Here is an 18665-nt window from a genome sequence, read left to right on the forward strand (position 1 = left end):
CTTGGCTTGTAGTGGCAGCAGTCTGATCTCTGCCTCCACCTGCCACCCTCACGTGGCATTCTCCCACCTGTGGCTCTCTCAGTCTCTGTGTCCAAATTTCTCTTTACTTATAAGGACACTAGAAATTGGTTTGGGGCCCTCCCTAATTCATACACTCTCGGTGACTTCTGCAAAGATCCTTTTTCCTGAAAAGTTCATATTCCCAGGTAACAGAACTTGAATGTATTTTCTGTGGGGGGACACAACTGAACCCATAAGAGATCCCAGCTATCACTGGGACAGAATCCCTTTCCCAGAGTGGAATATTCCAGACCAGGTATGCCTTCACTTCTATCTTTAATTTCATTTGCGTGTGTGCACATGTGTGTTTTCCACTGCAATGTTTTTTGCCATAATGTGAGTGTCCTGTTCAGGGCAGAAGGGGGTGGGGCCAGGCCAGTGCCTGCCCTTAACATTCATGAGAAACTTCCCTTCGTTAACGAAAGGGCAGGCCCCCAAGGCATAGACGTGGCATCTCTTAGGTCAGTGGCCCTCGAGGTGGTTGGCCGAACTTGGCATGTGAGCAAATGTGATGCCATAGACCAGAAAAACTGGGATTTGATTCGAAAACATGCTTCTTACTACAGGTGACATTGAGTTACTGCATTTTCTGAGCCTTCACTTCCCCATTAGTCATGTGTAAATGCAATGCCTTCTTCCTGGGTTGTTTCCATCATTGGAGAATATACATATTGGGCCCCTAGTGGCTAACTGATAAACGTTACCTTTCTGACTTTTTTCCTTTCCCTTTTCCACACACATAGGGGCCTTCTAAAAATAATTTCTATTTAATATAAAAATAAAGACAAATATAAAGAGTAAATTAAAATATTTGTAATTCCCTCACCCAGATATAATTATTATTTAAATGTTTATGTATTTTCCTTACAGTCTTTGTTAATGCATATGTTTACATGTACTATTTCTGCAAACTTAGTCTCATTCTGTACAGATTTGTTTTGTCACCACTCTCACTTAACAAGATAGTACATTTTCATGTTTAATTAAATGGTCTTCTAAAGCATGGTTTATAATGGCTGCAGCGTAATCCATCATATACAATCCATCAAATACAACATATTTCTTCAATGAACCACATTTCATCAGCCATGTTGGCTGTTCCCAATTTTTTACTATTTTAAATAATATTGTCAGAGACAATCTTACAGGCAGAACATTGTTTATTCCTTTTAGAAAAGTTATAAGGATTAGAAGTACGTCTTAAGCTCACTTTGTAAATGATCATTTCCTAATTTCTCCTTTCCTCTTCCTTCTTTTCTTCCTCTCCTTCATCTCAGCTGGTAACCTGTCCTCTGAGCTCCACTGAGCAGGCAGAAGCCGCCAGAACAGGCAAAGTTCAGCCCTTCTGCTCGGGCACTGGGGCCTGACCTCGCTGCTCCTCCGAGATGCTGCTCCTGGAGCTCCCCTCCTCTCCTGCATCGCCGGATCTCTCCTGGATCCGGATCATCCCCAACACCATGCAAACACGCAGACTGACCTCCTCTACTCACCTTCCGTGCCTGCTGTAACAGATTACTGTCAACTCAGTGGCTTAAAGCAACACCAATTTATTATCTTGTGGTTCTGGAGGTCAGAAGTGCAAAATGGGTTCTACTGGATGAAACTCAAGCTGTCAGGGGTTGCATTCCTTCTGAGGCTCCAGGAAAGAATCCATTTCCTTCCCCTTTTCAGCTTCGACAGGCTCCTCATATTTCTTGGCTCATGGTCCTTTCTTCCCTCTTCAAAGCCAGCAACGTTATCATGTTCAAATCTCTCTCTGGTTGACCCCTCTGCCTCTCCCTTATGAAGACCCTGTGATTACATTGAGCCCACCCAAATCATCCAGGATAATTTCCTCATCTCAGAATCCTTAACTTAATGGCATCTGCAATGGCACCTTTTGCCATGTAAGGTGACATACTCTCATCTATGGGCATCTTTGGAGATCAGTATCCTGCCAACATCTTCCATCTTTCTCCCAGAACCCACTCCAACTGGACATCTATCTCACAAGTGTCCTGCTCCTGCCAAGTCACCTGTGATGTCCATGGTGCCACAACCTGTGGTCAAGTCTCAGTCCTGCTGTGCCCTGATGTCTCTGCTACATTTGATCAACTGATCATTCTCTCCTTCATGGAACTTCTTCTTTAGCTTTTAGGATGCCAGGATTTCTTGGCTTTCCCTTTATTTCCCTTTGTTTGGCTCCTTCTCAGTCTCTCTAACTCAATCCTGCCCTTCCCCTTGACCACTGTGTACTGTTGATGCCCCAATCCATATTCCCAGTCCTACCTGTCCTCTGAGCTTGCAGACTCAGAAAATTCCCTTTGGATTCTAATAAGCCTCTCCAACTTGGTATGTCCAAGATGCACTCAAAGTCCCTCTGTTTCCTCCTGTGAAACAAGCTATTCTCATACCAGCAAATGGCACAGTACACCCGGAGCCTCAGGCAAAAAGGACATCTTCATCTTGCTTCTGTTCTTTCCTTCAAAACCTAGTCTTGAAGGTGCCACCTTTCCCACATATCCCTAGATGACCCCTTCCCTCCTCACACTGCCCCTCTTTCCTGGGTTCCCACAGGGGCCTCCAAGTTAGCCAGATTACTGGTCTCCCTGCTGCTAGTCCTGCCTTACAGTCTGTTTCCCATGGAGAAGCTGGAATGATCTTTAGAATTTTCCATCAAATCATGTCATTCTTGTGCTCACTCCCCCCAACGAGGGTGTGCACAAGACTGGGATGGTAACAGTGGCCTATGAATCTCAGCCATGTAACAGAGGCAGTAAGGACTTTGTTGGTGACCACTGAGGAACAGAAGACCCAGGCATCATTAGTCCTGGTGGATATTGGAGGTGCTGTAGGAAGTGAGCTAGAAACAGGTGGGGAAAGGGTGAGATCACAATCCAGAAGAGCTGCGCATCAAAATTTAACATTCCTGAAAAAATCCTGCCCTTTGACAAAATTAAGAGACATTTAAAAATAAATATATTGTAAAAAATATATCTATTTAGAAGAGCTCCAGCAAGTGGGCCAGGGAGTGGTTCTGGAATCTGGGTGTGCAGCAAAAGCAGCTCAAGAGGGTTTTGACAATATCAGCACCTGGATCCTCCCCAGATTATGGGTCAGAACCCCCGGGCATGAGGTGCCAGCATCAGTACATTTTAAAAGCTCTCCAAACAATTCTGCTGTCAGGACTGAGAACCACTGGTCAAGGGTATGAACATGGGAGGGGGTGGGTAAGGTGAGAAGGAGGTGATACAGAGCCACAAGGCCAAGCTGTCCGGTGATTATTGATGTGGATCCTGAAGTCTGCATGGAGCTACAGAGCAAAGAAATCCAGTTCTAATTACAGATGCTTTCTTGAGCTAGTCTCCTGGGCATTTTGCTGAGATAAGATGGACAGCTTGGGGTGGTAGCTGGGACTGTGGTCTTATCAGGGGCATGGGAGTCTTTTAGGGTTTCCCTCAAATGTGTGGAGGCCCAGGAGTGGGGTGTTCTAAATAAGGTCACTCTGAACTTGGGGGCCTCTCTGTGGCAGGCAGAATCATGGCCCCCTGTAGTGAGTTAAATGGTGTCTCCCCGCAAAATCTATGTCTACCCTGAAACTCAGAATGAGACTCTTTAGAAATAGGGTCTCTGCAGATGAAATTAAGACAAGATCATACTGGGTCGGGGTGGTCCTTAACTCCAATGACGTGTCTTTATGAGAAGAGAGGACACAGGAGAGAGCGTAGCCATGTGAAGATGCTGGCCAAGATTGAAGGGCTAAGCTACAAGCAAGGAACACCAAACATTGCTCCAGGCACCCAAAACTGGAAGAAATAAGAAAGGATTCTTCCCTAGAACCTTCAGAGGGAGCATGGCCATAGGGACACCCTCTGGTCTCTAGAGCTGTGAGAGAATAAGTTTCTGTTGTTTTAAGCCCCCTGGTGTTTGGCACGTTGTTATGGCCGCCCCAGGACCGCCAAGGATGCCCACTTCTGAATCCCCAGATCCTATAAGGGCATTATGTTTCTTGGCAGGGGAATTAAGGTTGTAGGTGGAATTAAGCCTGCCAATCAGCGGACTTTAAAATGGGGAGATTATTCTGGATTATCCAGGTGATCCCACTGTAGTCATAAGTGTCCTTATAAGTGGCAGAGGAAGGCCAGTATCAGAAAGATGTGATGTTGGAAAGACTCAACTGGTCATTGGCTTCAAAGATGAAGATGTGATGACGGGCACAGAAGCCCCACCTCCAGAGAACAACAATTTGCCGTGGTGACAAGCCTGCTGCGGTGTTACGCCGGCTGCACGCTCTCCTGGTGGAGCGCAGGGCGGGGACCTTCATTCACAAAGGATTCCTTGTCCCACGAACATGTCCCATAGACAAAAATTTCAAATATAAAACGGAAGGCTTTTATTCCCTCAGGCTGAAGTTTTCACCTCTGGAAAAGAAGGGAGAAATCTCTATTTTAAAAATGGATCTAGGCATATACGCAAAACAATTGAATGCAAGGACTCAGAGTCCTGTACCCCAGTGTTCATGGCATGATTCACAATAGCCAAAAGGTTACCAGGAAACAATAGAAATGTCCACTGATGAATGAACAGATAAACAAAACGTGGTCCACCCGTACAACAGACTATTATTCAGCCTTAAACAGGAATGAAATTCCGACACAGGCTGCCACATGTTGAACCTTAAAATCATTATGCTAAGTAAAATATAAACCAGACACAGAAGAATAAATATTATATGATTCCGCATATAGAATAAATATTATATGATTGCACTTATATGCAGTGCCTGAAATAAGCAAATTTATAGAGACAAAAAGTAGAACAGAGGAGCTCCCAAGAGCTGGAGAAAGAGAAAAGGAAGAGTAATTGTTTAATGGGTGCAGAGTGTCATTTGGGGATGAAAAAGTTCTGAACATGAGTAGTGGGGACAGACGGACAACAATGTGAATGTGATTAAAGCCACTTAACTGTACGCGTAAAACAGTTAAAGGAGTATTTTATGTTGTGTATACTTTACCGTAATAATAAAAAACAGTACTCCTCCCAGGACTGTCCCAGTAAGCCCCAGGTGGAGAGACTAGCAAACACCTAGAGTAACTGTCCACATCAATCTGTAATATTTTTTAAAAAGAGAACAAGAACAATGGGACTTAAAAAATTATTTGCAAATAAAAACACAAAGTGACGACTAAAGCTCAGCTGCTCTGGGCTGCTCATTTGTTGATTTAGTCAGTCACGTAGCAACGACTTACGAATGGCCCCCCACCTGCCAGACACGGCGCTAGCTAGGGTAGGCAAATGCGCAGGCGCAGACCCGCTTCCTTCCCACCCGGGGCTGCGGCCAGAGACTGGATGCCAGGTACGCGGCCCAGGCCCCCTTCAGCGCCAAGTCACTCTTTCTCCCGACTGCTGGGAGTTGGCAGATGGTGGCTCTCAGCCGAGTCTCCAAGTATCACAAAGGCTGTCACCAGGCAAAGTTGGCGCATCCCATCTGGGGACAGCCGCATCCAATGGCCAGTCTGGGGGTGATGGGGTACGAAGGTGGAGCAGAAGGGCCATCCAGCTCCAGTGCCCCATGCGATGGGCGGAGGCCGGTGTCAAGACCGTATCACAGTTCAGCGCCTCCCTTCGCCAAATCCGGCTTCCTCCACTCCTCCCCCTCCTCCACCCTCTAAGAGGCTGATCTGAAGGATTCTGCCCAAAAACGTCCTGCACACAAATCTCATTCATAGGGCCTGTTTCTCAGAACTCACCTAAGACAGAGGGAAGGCCACACAAGTCCATAAACAATGAGAAGACAAAACACCGGTGATCCTCACTAAAAGGAGAGAGAAAAATGTCTTCCTGGATGGTTAGGTTGGTCTTGTGGGGAGCGGGGGAGAATTTGACCTAAAATGTGAAGGATGGAAAGGGCTTCTGGTGGCTGCAGGTGGGAAGGCATCGCACCAGAAAGGACACACTTGAGCAAAGATGAGAAGTCAGGGAAGGCAGGGTGTGTCCCAAGGACCCGGAGAGCCTGCTGTGGCTGGGCCCGGGTCTGCCCCCTTCACTGGTCTGTTCCTGACTTCACCGCAGTTCAGGCCCAGAGGCTCCTCGCTGATGAATCATGAAGATGTTATCCCTGCCAACAAGTCAAGGAGGATGTTAGAACCAGAAGAAGAGGGGCGCCCGGGTGGCTCAGTCCGTGAAGGGTCAGCCTTCAGCTCAGGTCATGATCCCGGGGAACTGGGATAGAGCCCCACGTTGGGCTCCCTGCTCAGCGGGGGGTCTGCTTCTCTGCAAGGAGGGGGATACACAAAGAGGAAGATCAGGAAATTGTGATGAAAGAACTCAGGAGCTCACTGAATATGGATGTCTGAGAAGTGGGAAAAATTCCCTGAGGAGATAAATTGTTCAAGGAACAGTAACATCTTATTCTGAATGCTTCCTTTTATCTGTTCCCAATGACCTACAGGAAAAAAATGGCAGGTATTGTTTCCACCACCTCTTTTTACAGATGATGATTCAGACAAAGACCGAGAGAGAGATTAAGCAGTTTGTCTAAGGTCAATGATTTGTAGAATTCTATTCTTGCAGGGCTGTGGGGGAGCAAAGCGGCATACTTTACAGTAACATTAGTAGAATTTATGAATGCATAGACTTCTGGGAGCTTTAAGGGTTCTTAAAAATCATCCAGACCATTCATGTAACAAACAAAAACAGTGAGCTCCAGGGCGGGGTCAACTAGCTCATCTAAGACCACAGAGCTCTTAGAATTAGACTGGATCCCAATTCGTGGGAATCCTTAGGACTGAGCAGCTATGGAAAGTCTTGCCAACATTATAGTGGGATTTGATGTTGAGTCCTTCTTTGGCTTCAGACCAGTTTTATAAGCAACCCAACAGACAGTGAACTTGGCTAGGTCCCTATGACTGGTTAGCAGGAGCTCTTGAAGTTACGACTTCTCTGTGCTCCACTGCGATTGAGAAGACTTTCAATGTGTTCCACCCCTGAATGAGATGACATCAAAGAACAACTTTCACAATGTGGTGTCCTGTGGCTAGGTGCCCTTTCTACAGCATGCAGGCCTGTCATGATCCTGGCTCACTCAGCTGTCCAGCCTTATGTCACCTTATTCTATTCAACCTGCTAGGGCTCCAGCAACACAGACATCCCACACCATCCTAGAGCCCACCATGTTGACATGATCTGATGCCTCTCCACATGCCCTGCATGACCTGGTCTCCACTTTCTGCTACTATGCCAGGGAAATCTTACCACTTCAAGACTCATTTTTAGGGGATGCCTGGGTGGCTCCGTCTGTGAAGCATCTGCCTTCGGCTCGGGTCGTGATCCGAGGGTCCTGGGATGGAGTCCTGTTCAGAGGGGAGTCTGCTTCTCCCTCTCCCCCTGCTTGTGCTGTCTCTCTCTCTCTCTCTCTCTCTCTCAAATGGATAAATAAAATCTTAAAAAAATTTTTTTTTGCACTCATGTTTATAGCAGTAATATTCACTAGAGCCAAGAGGAGGAAACAATCCACATGCCCATTCAAGGATGAATGGATAAACAAAATATGGTCTATACATACAATGGAATATTATCCTGCCTTAAAAAGGAAGGAAATTATGACATATGCTATAACATGGATGAACTTTGAAAACATTACATTATGTGAAATAAGCCAGACATTAAAGACAAATACCATGTGATTCCACGTGCATGAGGTCCCTAGAGTCGTCAAATCCACAGACACAGAAGGTAGAATGGTTGCCAGGGACTGGGGGAGGGGAGAACGGTGAGTTATTGTTTCATGGGTACAGCTTAGAAGGATGAAAACAATGTGAACATACTGAACAATGCTGAACTGTACACTCAGAAATGGTTAAAATGGTAATTTTCATGTTATGTGTATTTTACCACAATTTGGAAAAAAAAAAAAAGCCCATCCTCTCGAAAAGTCTTCCTTGAGTCCCCACGTGGGTGATCCACTCACACCCGGATCTGTCCAAGGTCCTCTGTCGCTTGATGCAATGGAACTGCTACCATTTAATTACTTACTGGGGAGCTCCCTTCCACAAACGGGACCTTTTAAGAAAAGGATGGCCTGATTCCTTTGGTCTCTGCAGCCATAGCCCCCAAGCAGTTGCCTGCCCATGGCCAGGGCTCAGCCAGTGTTTGCTGATCACTTAGGACCCTAAGTAGGATGTTACCATGGTATGTCAAGCCTTCCCAGCTCTTTGATATGATCATAGGTCTGTGGAGACTCAACCGGATGCCTCCACAAATGACAAGTCATTTATAAAGAATTGGCTTAACAGATTGAACACTTTCCCCTTGAAAAATGGAGATGAATAAGAAAATATTGAGCATCCTGAAGCAATTGGATGATTTACAGAGACATTAACGAGAGCTGAGCCCTGCCCAGCTCAACTTTGCATTGTTGGCATCTAATGCCCCTCCGAAGCCTTCCTCCCCTTATCAGGATCTGCAATCCACAAGCCTATAAATATTGCAGGAGCATATGACCAGGGGTGTCAGGGATGTCAGCCGTGGTGATAAAAGTGTCTATTGAAGAAGCTTGAGGGTGCATCCTGGTGAAGGATGGACTGGAGACAGGCTATGGCGAATGTTAATTACGTGGCTGGCTTGGGGATCTGGGCACAAAGGCAGCCGTGGAGGGCAGGAGGAAGGAGCAGTCTGGGCCAAGGACTGTCCCTGGGTCGCTCCTCCACCTCCTGACTGGTTTGCCGCTCTCAGTGCTCGTGCTTTGGGCCCAATATGGAGCTGTTGCTGGGTCTCGACCCAGGTCCTGCATGTTTTTAGAGTTCCCCAGTCCTTATGCTGCCTCCACCCCCTCCCCACGGTCAGCGTCTGGCCTTGACTAGGGATGTGAAGAGGAGCCAGCTGGCCGGGGCAGGTGCCCCTCAGATGGGTGAGGAGTAAACCCAGAGATTTGGGAGGAGAGGGGTCATCAGTGGGAACTGGGTGAAGGGGTGGCAGCTGATTGGAAATGTGTCTCAGAGCCAAGGTCACCCAGATGGTCCAGAACGACTCATGCAAGACTTTGAAAGGGGTCCAAAAGCAAACACAAAGCCTGCCCACAACTGAACGGCTTCGCGGACAGCAGTAACAGTAATAACTTACATTGGCTCCGTGGTGAGCACTGGGCTATGCATTTTTAAACGGACTATCTCATTTAATCCTCTGATAATTCCATATCGTATATTCCATGATCTCCACTTTCCTGTTAAGGCAAGTGAGGCACTGAGAGGTCAGGGGACCTGCTCTAGGACCTGTGTGATGCCTGGATAGGGATTAACACGGGGAGGCTAGACGGCACCAGCATAAATCAAGATAAAGACCTGCAACCCCCGGGGCTGGGTCGCTGTGAAAACACATACTGATGATGTGCCAGTGATTGTAGGCAGATGGTCAGAAGCTGGGACTAAAATACCATCCAGGTGCCAAGCATTCGTATTAATCAGAGGGTAGGTTGATATTGCAATAATGGGGCTATAGAGAAAGTGGCCACAGAGACAGCCCCTATCCCGAGACAGTGAGTTCCAGGCCGTGAGGCCACCTGGCTGCCAGAGAATGCCCGCGTGACACAGGGCAGCTGTGCCAGCAGGGAATGCAGGCTCCCACCCCTGGGGTTCACTCTCACACCCTCCAGCAAGCCCTCGGCTGCGCACGGGGTGTCCCGATCCGGCGATTTGTAGGCATCCACATCCTCAGAGAAAAGGAGAAGGCAGTTCCTTGTCAAGAAACCTCCACCTGCCCCTTCTTCAGGATCTGTAATGAAATCTGCCTGAAGTTACAGACATAATTTTTAATGATCCCTCAGTAGAACGTGCTGTGAAAAAGACCAGGCGCGTTCCCTGGGAGACACTGGGGGAGATACGTTCGCTCAGATGATTTTAGCCCTGGAGATGTGCCATGTGAGTGGCACCCATACCACATTTCACACTCGGCACGTATTTTGTTGAGCCTCCATGGGCCACGCGCTGTGCTGGGTCCTGGGGCTCTACCGTCAAATAAGACGTGGGCCCAGCCTGTAAGGCACGCACAGTTGCAGGGGCAGTAACAGATCAGTCAGCTGCAAGGTTGCAAGAAGCCCTGCCTTGCGAGGTGATGGGAAGGCACGTGGAGCTCTGCGGGAGCAGAGCAGAGAGTGGCCACTTGGTTTGGATGCACCTAGAAGCCAACCTTGAGGCTAGAGCTGGCATGCAAGGAGCTACGTGGGAGGGGCAAAGTCTATGGGCAGGGGAGTGGGGGCCGAGACAGGGAGGGAAAGCACCAAGGGTCCTGCATTCCTGAGCCAGCTACCCTGTGGGAGGAAGGTGCTTCATCCTGCCAGGGGAACCGGGAGCCAGTGTGAACTGGCTCCCTCTGAGCCATCCCAGTGAGGACAGGGCAGCTGGGGCGTTTGCACACCAACTCCCGGCATTCATCTGCTAAGCCTGCTCCCGAGGGCTTAATTCTCTGGCACTTCGGAACTGCCACACAGGTGACAGGCAGCTTGACTGGCCAGCAGAACCTCTTGGGGGCTGTTGGGGGGAAGAGCTTGTGCTGGCGCTGGGGCTCCAGCCCATCAGCACCGGAGTGGTAAAGGTGAGGGGACACAGCTGGGACACTCAGAGGGTCCATCCGAGGGTCACACCCCACCCAGTGGTTATTTTTAAGGGGTTCGTCTTGCCTCTCAAACTAAAACATAAACCTGTCCAAAGACAAAGGCCTCTCCTCTGCCTCTCGTCATCAAGTCACAATGTTGCCACAGGCTTGGCCAACACCCCGTGCCCTGCAACAGACCAGGACGGTAGAATTCATAGTTCCCCCAAGGACTCTGCTATGAGGTCATCAGCTGTTTTAGAGGGAAGGAAATAGTCAGGGCCGCTGCCTGTGGGCTGTGGGTGTTGGGCACAGCACACCCAGGAGGTGCTATTCATGCAGACTTCTATAGGAATGGAGCTTTCTGAGTTGTGCAGTTTGCAGCCTGTGCAACATATTCAGGAGCCCTGCCTGAGAAAGGTTAAGCTCCTTGCCAAGCATCCCACTACTAGGAATAGACAGCGTGGAATCCTCCCAAGTCTGCTCCAAAGCCCTGGTTCCTTGTCCCTGCCTCTTCGCCTCCAGACCCCGGGGAAGGCAGTCATAAATGCCTCACAACAGCACAGGGCTCCTACAGAAAGTCATCTTAACTCTTTCAGTCCCTCCAGGTGCCACTGAGTCATCCAGCTTCATGGCCTAAAGAACTGGGACACATAAACAAGAAACCAGGCCCCACTAAGGGATGGCATGCGTCGTGATAGCAGAAAGAAAGAAAGAAAAGCAAGAAATTAGAGAGCGGGATGGAGCAGAATCACCAGAATTCTTCAGAAGACAGTGCAGCAGCTTGAAGAGGCAAACGGATACAGGAAGACGTGAGGGAGCTTTAGACAGAGGGACCCCCGCATTTCTGAAGAAGTTGGAGCCCCACTACTACAAGGGGTTCCTGTGACCCAGCTCCCAGGGCTCATTCCTCCCCCAGGGCCAGCACCGGATGCACGTGGTGGTCAGGGCTTCACCCCAAGTTGCTTCTGAGGAACATCTTCCAGAGGAATGTCAGGGCTCCCTGCGAGGCATGCAGACCAACCCAATCGCCTCCTTCCTGTAACCCCTGGTAAACTATCCAAGTGATCCACGTCTGCTCCCTCGTTGGTGGGGAGCACGGTGACCCTGGAAGGAGCTGGATCACCTGAAGTCACATGGAGACGAGTCAGGGGGCTCTGCGGACAGAAAGCATGTGCCCAGGCTGGGCAATGTACTGGATTACAGGTGACCTTCCCAGGATTCCTGAAAGGTCTCCTTCAACCATCCAGTCCTGCCTCTGAGCCCACGGGCGCCCCTCCCTCCTGCTCCCATTCTGCTCCTGGCGTCAGGAGNTTCCCCGGGGGGGGGGGGGGGGGGTCCTCCCAATTCAGTGAGAGTCCCAGTGCTCTGGCCACCGGGCCCCTGGTTACAGTAAGGTCTGGGCCCTCGTCCCCCTTCCTCTGCTCATCACTTTCATCAGCCGGCAAACCTGCACTTGAAATAAATGTCTGTGCTCTCTCTCCTGTTCCTGACCTCACTGCAAACAGGCCTCACGACCCCAGTAATGACACTGGTATCAAGGTCACGCAGGAGCTCCCCGTGGCCGCGCAAATGGACTCTCCTTTGTTCTCACACCAGCTTCTCGGCGATGTTCAGTGGGCCGCTCCTTCCTGTGGAAACACCACCTTCCTCTGCCTTCTGGAAGCACTTTCTGGGGCTCCCTCCTAATCTTTGGGTGCTCCTCCCTAGCTCCCTTTGCTGACTCCTCCTCCTTCTGAGCCTACCTGACAGCATATCCAGGGTCTGCTCTGGGCCCCCTTCCCCTTTCTCTCTGCACATTCTCCCAGGTAACGCCGTCTTGTCTCCAGGCTCCAGATGCTAAGTATTTGACATATCCCCTTTCCCCTCCCCCACCCACCCACAGTCCATATCTCCTGCTTTCATCTCCTCCTGGAATTCCAGATCCCTAGATCTGACTGCCTAATGGCTTGGCTCTTGGATGCCTAGGAATTACCTCAGACTTAACAGGGCAAGCGGCAGACTTAACAGGGCAGAAGGAGAAGAAGAGAGAAATTTCCTTCCCTTACCCATAGCTGGTACCTTCCTGCATCCCCTCCATCTCTATAACCAGCCCCACCCCACCCAGATTTTCAAGCCAAACATCCAGGAATCCTCATGGGGGTCCCTCTGTTTCTCACTCACTCCCCACTTGCAGCCCATTACTGGGTCCTGCTGTACCGCCACTACCAGTGCGGACCAGGACACCCTGATCCCCAGAGATCTTCAGCACCTTCTAGTGGGTCTTTCTGCCTTCGACTCTCTTCAATCTACTCGCAGTAGAGCAGCTGGCAGATTTTTAAATACATTAGATCTGTCACTACTCTCAGCCTAAACATGCCAGGCTGGGTACCACGTTCAGAATAAAACCCATCCCTGTCTTCCTCTCAGGCCGGATCTGCTCCATCCTCCATTGTTCAGGCTTCGCCAGCCATGCGGCTGTGCCTGTTCCTTAAACACACCAAGCCCCCCCTTCCTGCTAGCTCTTGGCTCTCCCCAGTCCCTCCCCATGGAATGTGCTCTCCCAGCTAGGCATCGGGGGTCCTGTCTTAAAGGTCCTCCCGGTCTCTCTTACCTCCCCCTGTTGTAACTCTCTGCAGAGCCCTTACATCTGCTTGTTTTCTTGTTTATACGTGTTTATTCATTGTCTGTCTCCCCCCTCTCACCACAGTCAAGCCGTGCTTTGGGCCGTGACTGAGCGTGGCGGTCATGAGAAGTACTTGAGTGGTTATGATCGAATGGATGTTTGAATTGATCCAAACAGAGGGGAAACAGGCTGTGAAGTCTCTTTCACAAATGGGCATCCCCAAGAGTCTCCTGAGAATTAAACCACTTACAAGACCAATGAGATCACTGTTCTTCTAATTTCCAAAGACCAAAGATAAATGAAAGTCCTGCCCACAAGCCCAGACAAGGACACTTCCTTCTAATTCCTCCTCAAAATCAATCTCATCATTGCACTGAGCACATTTTACATGACAGCCAACTTGAGCTTGATGGTAAATCAATGACACTGGGAAAAACAGAGAAGCAATGGGCCCATTGTACCGTCTGCAGGCTCAAAACTTCAAAGAAATGTTACTTCTCCTTTCACCCTTGACCCTTGGAGCTGGCCACTCGGTGCTGGGCAACGAGTACTAGCTTTATAATCGTGCCGTGGTCAACTGCCTGTGTTCTCTTTCACTAGGATTTGGATTCTGATCTGTCATTTTTCTATAATGACATGTCAGGATTACATTTCAGGAAGAAAACCTGTTTGAAGCCAAAAGTATAGATCTTGAGGTTAGACGTTTAAAAAAATGCACCCACACAAGAAAGGCTCTGTGAACCCTACTGGCTAATAATCTAGAAGCCAGAGTGGCCCACAGCTGGGCAAAACCAAAACTTAACGTGATTACTATTCAAATGGGCAAATTCTTTGGATGTTGTTTGTGAAAGGGAGGTACATGCAAAAAGACCTCCAAAGGCCGAAGGGGCCATATGTTTGAAGGAAAAGGCCAACAAGTCCAGCTTGACAAGAAACGGTATATGAAGGGGACGCACAGATGGCCAAAGCATGTCGTGGGCTGCCTCAAGACAGTAAACCGCCATGCCCCCCACCTTGTGTAAGACCTCCTGGAGGCTGGTGAATACACACTCTTTGTCCTATCGCCAGAGCAGATCAGGACCTTAGGCCCAGGGAGTCCATAAGGATGTGGTTAGACAAAGGAGAGAATGGGGGGAGGGGTCTGTGCTCTAGAAGGCTCCGGGTCATAGAGTGGTCGTCATGGCGGATTTTTCCAAGGTGGCTCCAGTCTGGTCATACAGATGTGAAAAGAAGGCAGTATTAAAGGACAAGGCTTTAACAAATGAAAATATGCAGGACTTCCCCTCCCCCCCCAGGGGTAAGTTTTGCCCTTTGGCACAGGTGACTAGCTCAGACCCCATAAGACATATAGCTATAGACTTTCATCTTAAAATTCTTATTTTAAAATCTTTTTTGGGGGAGGGGGTGGCACCTGAGTGGTTCAGTCGGTTAACCTCTGCCTTCAGTTCAGGTCATGATCTCGGGGTTGTGGGATTAAGCCCCATGGGTTGGGCTCCCTGCTCCAAGGGAAGTCTGCTTCTCCCTCTGCCTCTACCCTCCTCCCTGTTCCCGCTCGCTCTGTCAAACAAATAAATTAAATCTTCAAAAAGAATCTTTTTTTTTTTTATAAAGTAAGCTCCACGCCCAGCATGGAACCCAACGCGGGGCTGGAATTCACCATGGTGAGATCAAGACCTGAGTCAGGATCAAGAGTTGGACACTTGACTGACTGAGCCACCCAGGAACTCCTGATTTCATAATATGTGTTGTCTTAAAGCCTGAGGAAGACAGTGTTGTTCATGTTGTATTAAGTTCTAACAATCAACTTCTCAATATCATTGTGTTCTAGTTGTTCATTCTGTGACTTAAAGATGCGGGTTGAATGGAGCCACCCTTCCTTACCCCCCTTGTGAATCCTGCTTAAGGATCCATCCAACAGCCAGAGACCTGCATAGAGCTTTTTTGTGATCTCTAATCTTATCTCCCATCTGTTCTACCAACTCCTGTCCTGCTTCCCTGTCTGCGGTCAGGCCCTCAGCACTTCTACCCGGCTGAGACTCACCTGCGTCACTGCCCAGACTCCTCATTCTCCAGACAGGTATCTTCAGTCCAGCCTTCCCACTGTAGCTCCCACCTCTGTTCTAAAGTACAAATACACGTGCACCTGGGTGGCTCAGTTGGTTAAGCGTCCTACTCCTCATTGGGCTCAGGTTATGATCTCGGGGTTGTGCGATTGAGCCCCCTCTCCGGCTCCGTGCTGGGCAGGGAGCCTGCTTAAGAGTATCTCTCTGTCCCCCACTCCCTTCCTCTCTAAAGAAATAAAGTGCAAACTGCAGGGCAGTTCCCCTGAGCTGGCATCCACCGGCAGGAGCCCTGGGTGGTCGGGGGCGGGAGTGGGCTTCCCTCTGGAGGAGTGGCAGGAGGAATCTCCATCCATCTAGTTTGCCTTAGTACTGTCCTGGGGATCAACAAATCCCTGACCTCTCAAAGTTCCTGCTCCAATAGCAAAGACAAGCCAGAACTATCACCTATGAAACCACTAACCATGCCCACTACACATGGCAGAGCCATGAACCAGGTGTGTCCTGGCAGAGCTCCCCATGTGCCAGGTACTGGACATCAATGATGCAGGTCCAAAAATTGAATCTAGGGCTGTTCAGACATAGAAACACATTCATGTTAACAAAATTTCCAAGAGGTGAATGCATAGATCAGAACAATCTAAGAAATAAAGTGCTAAGAAATAAAATACTAAGTAGCCCATAATACTCATGTCTACAGATCTGTGTATGGTCCCCATGAAGGGAGACCTGCAAGGGAAGTCACACTGTCAAGAGAAGGGCACAGGGGAACACAGAGTCCAGCAAAGGCTGCTGGTTTGGTGAGCCTAAGCCTGACGCCAGGGGACTCTGCCAGCCAACGCCCTTATCTCCACTGTAAGGTGGGATCTCACCTACTCATCAGAAGCTTGCGTTTGGGGGCACCTGGGTGGGTCAGTTGGTTAAATGTCTGACTCTTGATTTTGGCTCAGGTCATGATCTCAGGGTTGTGAGATTCAGCCCTGCATCAGGCTCCATGCTGAGCATAGAGCCTGCTTGGGATTCTCTCCCTCCCTCTCCCTTTTCCCCTTCCTTTCCATGCTTGCGTGTGCTTTCTCTCTCTCTCTCAAAAAAAAAAAAAAGAAAGAAAGAAAGAAAGAAAGAAAGAAAGAAAAGAAATAGAAAAGAAACTTGCATTTGAATGCACTTTTTTTTGCTTTCTGCCTCATCTTCTGGCCCCTTTCCCTTCCTCGGAATGGACAGAGGGGATCAGGTTTAAGACTTTTGGAAATAAAACCAAAATTAGTTGATATCATAGTTTGGAGCTCCCAAAAGCAGATACCATGACAAAGACTTGAGTGAAGATAGTTTTTTGGAAGGTGATCCTAGAAGCACAAGGAAGGACAGGAGGAAAATGAGCCAAGGAAGGGAGAAAAGTCAATGCACGTCCATTAACGATAACGATGCTCCCGTTCCCCACTAAGGGCTGTCTGAGATACTGCGGGAAGCAAGCCCGGTAGAGCATATTCCCACCAATTCCCTTCTCCATTGTTTATTTACTAAGCACCACACCTCCAAGCTGTGCTTCAAGTGCCAAAGAAAGCCTTCGAGCAGAGGGTAAGAGAGAGAAACCAGAGTCCAAGGTTGGGAGTTGTCAGGGCGCTGGGAATTGTCTGCAGGTGCCCGTGAATTCACAGGTGTCCACAAGGTCCCTCCAGCCACACAGTCACAATCAGATAAATTGCTCCACAAATAACTAATTGTCCGATACTCAATTCTTGTTTTATTCCCCTTGAGGAGGAATCTCCCAGCGACCTCTGTTCAAGCCCCTGCCCTGGGCTCATTGTCCCACAACATTCAGCCCAGGAATTCAAGCCCAAGAGTAGAAAAGATACTCCATGAAAAGATTGTTCTTTTTTCCCCAATGCTTTCATTTACCATGAACTATAAATATTCATAATTCGATTTCCCCCCTTGTCACAAAATATGAATTTTCAGTTCGTTTTAAAGTTTACTTTTTCAACTTAAACCAGCCCCTAAAAAAGTAGTGATATTTAAAATCGTCTTTCAGTTCATTTCTATTTTAATATAAAGATTAACAGACCGACTCAAGATTTAAGAGTTTGTCTTTTTACTCAATATCTTAGAATTAAATACTCATTATTGATATTAATGGAAAAATTTTTAAAAATATTAATTGTGCCTAAATTACAATCAAGTAAAAATTTTCCAAATGAAGATATAATACTAAAGCAAACACTTAATACTCCCTTTAGCTTGTGATATAATTACAGAGACAGTCAACCTGCTATTTATTGAGAGTATTTATTCAACCACATTATAAACCGTTAATTTTTAGAGAAAGTTCAGTTGCCAAACACTCTTGGCTTATGCCTGAGCATCTCGAGTATAATCTTTGTTTTTCCTCTGACCATGATAGCATGTGGCAGTGACAAAGTTCCTGATATCTGTCACTTGTAGCTGAAGTGCTATGATGAAATAAGTGGACCATGATACAAAGTCATCAAAAAGCAAAGGTATAGGGGAATTCCAAGAACAACATTTGAAACCTGGAGAGGTTTTGTGCCTTCCAACAGCCCCTTCCCCAACTGCAGGGGCCCTGGGGAAGAAGGACAGAAGGGGCTGTAGGAGCCCAGGCCCTGTGAAAGTTCCAAATGGCCTTGCGTGGGTTGGCTTCCAGAACAGGGCACACACAGAGGAGGAACCTCGGGAAATGAGTCAAAATTCTCCAGGGCAGGGGCAATAGAGACAAGGGTAAGAGAAGATCCAGACCACAATGGGGAACGGGACCAGATCCAGGGAATTTTGCTCAGAAAACAAGACACCGTAGGTTTGAACAATACACAAAAACGACAGAGCAGGGAGCTCTGTGGCGTTAGGAAAGCTTTTCTGAACGCTGTTTTAATTGGAAAGTTCAGAAGAACTAATTCCACTTAAAAACAAGGGACAGACATGCTCATTTTATCAGCACGTATACTAAAATTGGAACGGTACGGAGAAGACTAGCATGGCCTCTGTGCAAGGAAGACATGCAAATCTGTGAACCATTCCGTATTTTAAAAAAAAAAGAGTAACAGACAATATTGAGGTCAAATCCCATACGAAAGGACTATAAGAGAGTAAGAAGCAGAATACACGTTCGTGCAGACAATCAAAGCATGCCAGAAAGATGTGGCAACAGAACAGATCAGAATTAACCTACTATCTCAAAATAAGCTAAAATGATATAACATATGGGTAAACAACATTTAGGGAAACTCAGAAATGAGGTAACAGAACCCAAAACAATTAGAAGTCAAAGAAAAGTTTATATCAAAATGAAGTCTAAATTAGAAGGAACACAGGAGTGAATAGACAAAAATCGTGCCTGAAAAGAAATAGCTGATTGAAAAAAGAAG

The 18665-nt window shown here is 48.0% G+C and overlaps 1 non-coding gene across 1 annotated transcript; it reads left to right on the plus strand.

Annotated features, from left to right (window-relative positions):
- The first annotated feature begins 18219 nt into the window (after nucleotides 1-18219).
- Nucleotides 18220-18326, plus strand: LOC117802898. The gene has a single exon (XR_004626408.1). It is a non-coding gene; the product is annotated as a U6 spliceosomal RNA (small nuclear RNA).
- The last annotated feature ends 339 nt before the right edge of the window (nucleotides 18327-18665 follow it).

The sequence above is a fragment of the Ailuropoda melanoleuca genome, chromosome 6, assembly GCF_002007445.2.
Source record: "Ailuropoda melanoleuca isolate Jingjing chromosome 6, ASM200744v2, whole genome shotgun sequence".
NCBI classification, from domain to species: Eukaryota; Metazoa; Chordata; class Mammalia; order Carnivora; family Ursidae; genus Ailuropoda; species Ailuropoda melanoleuca.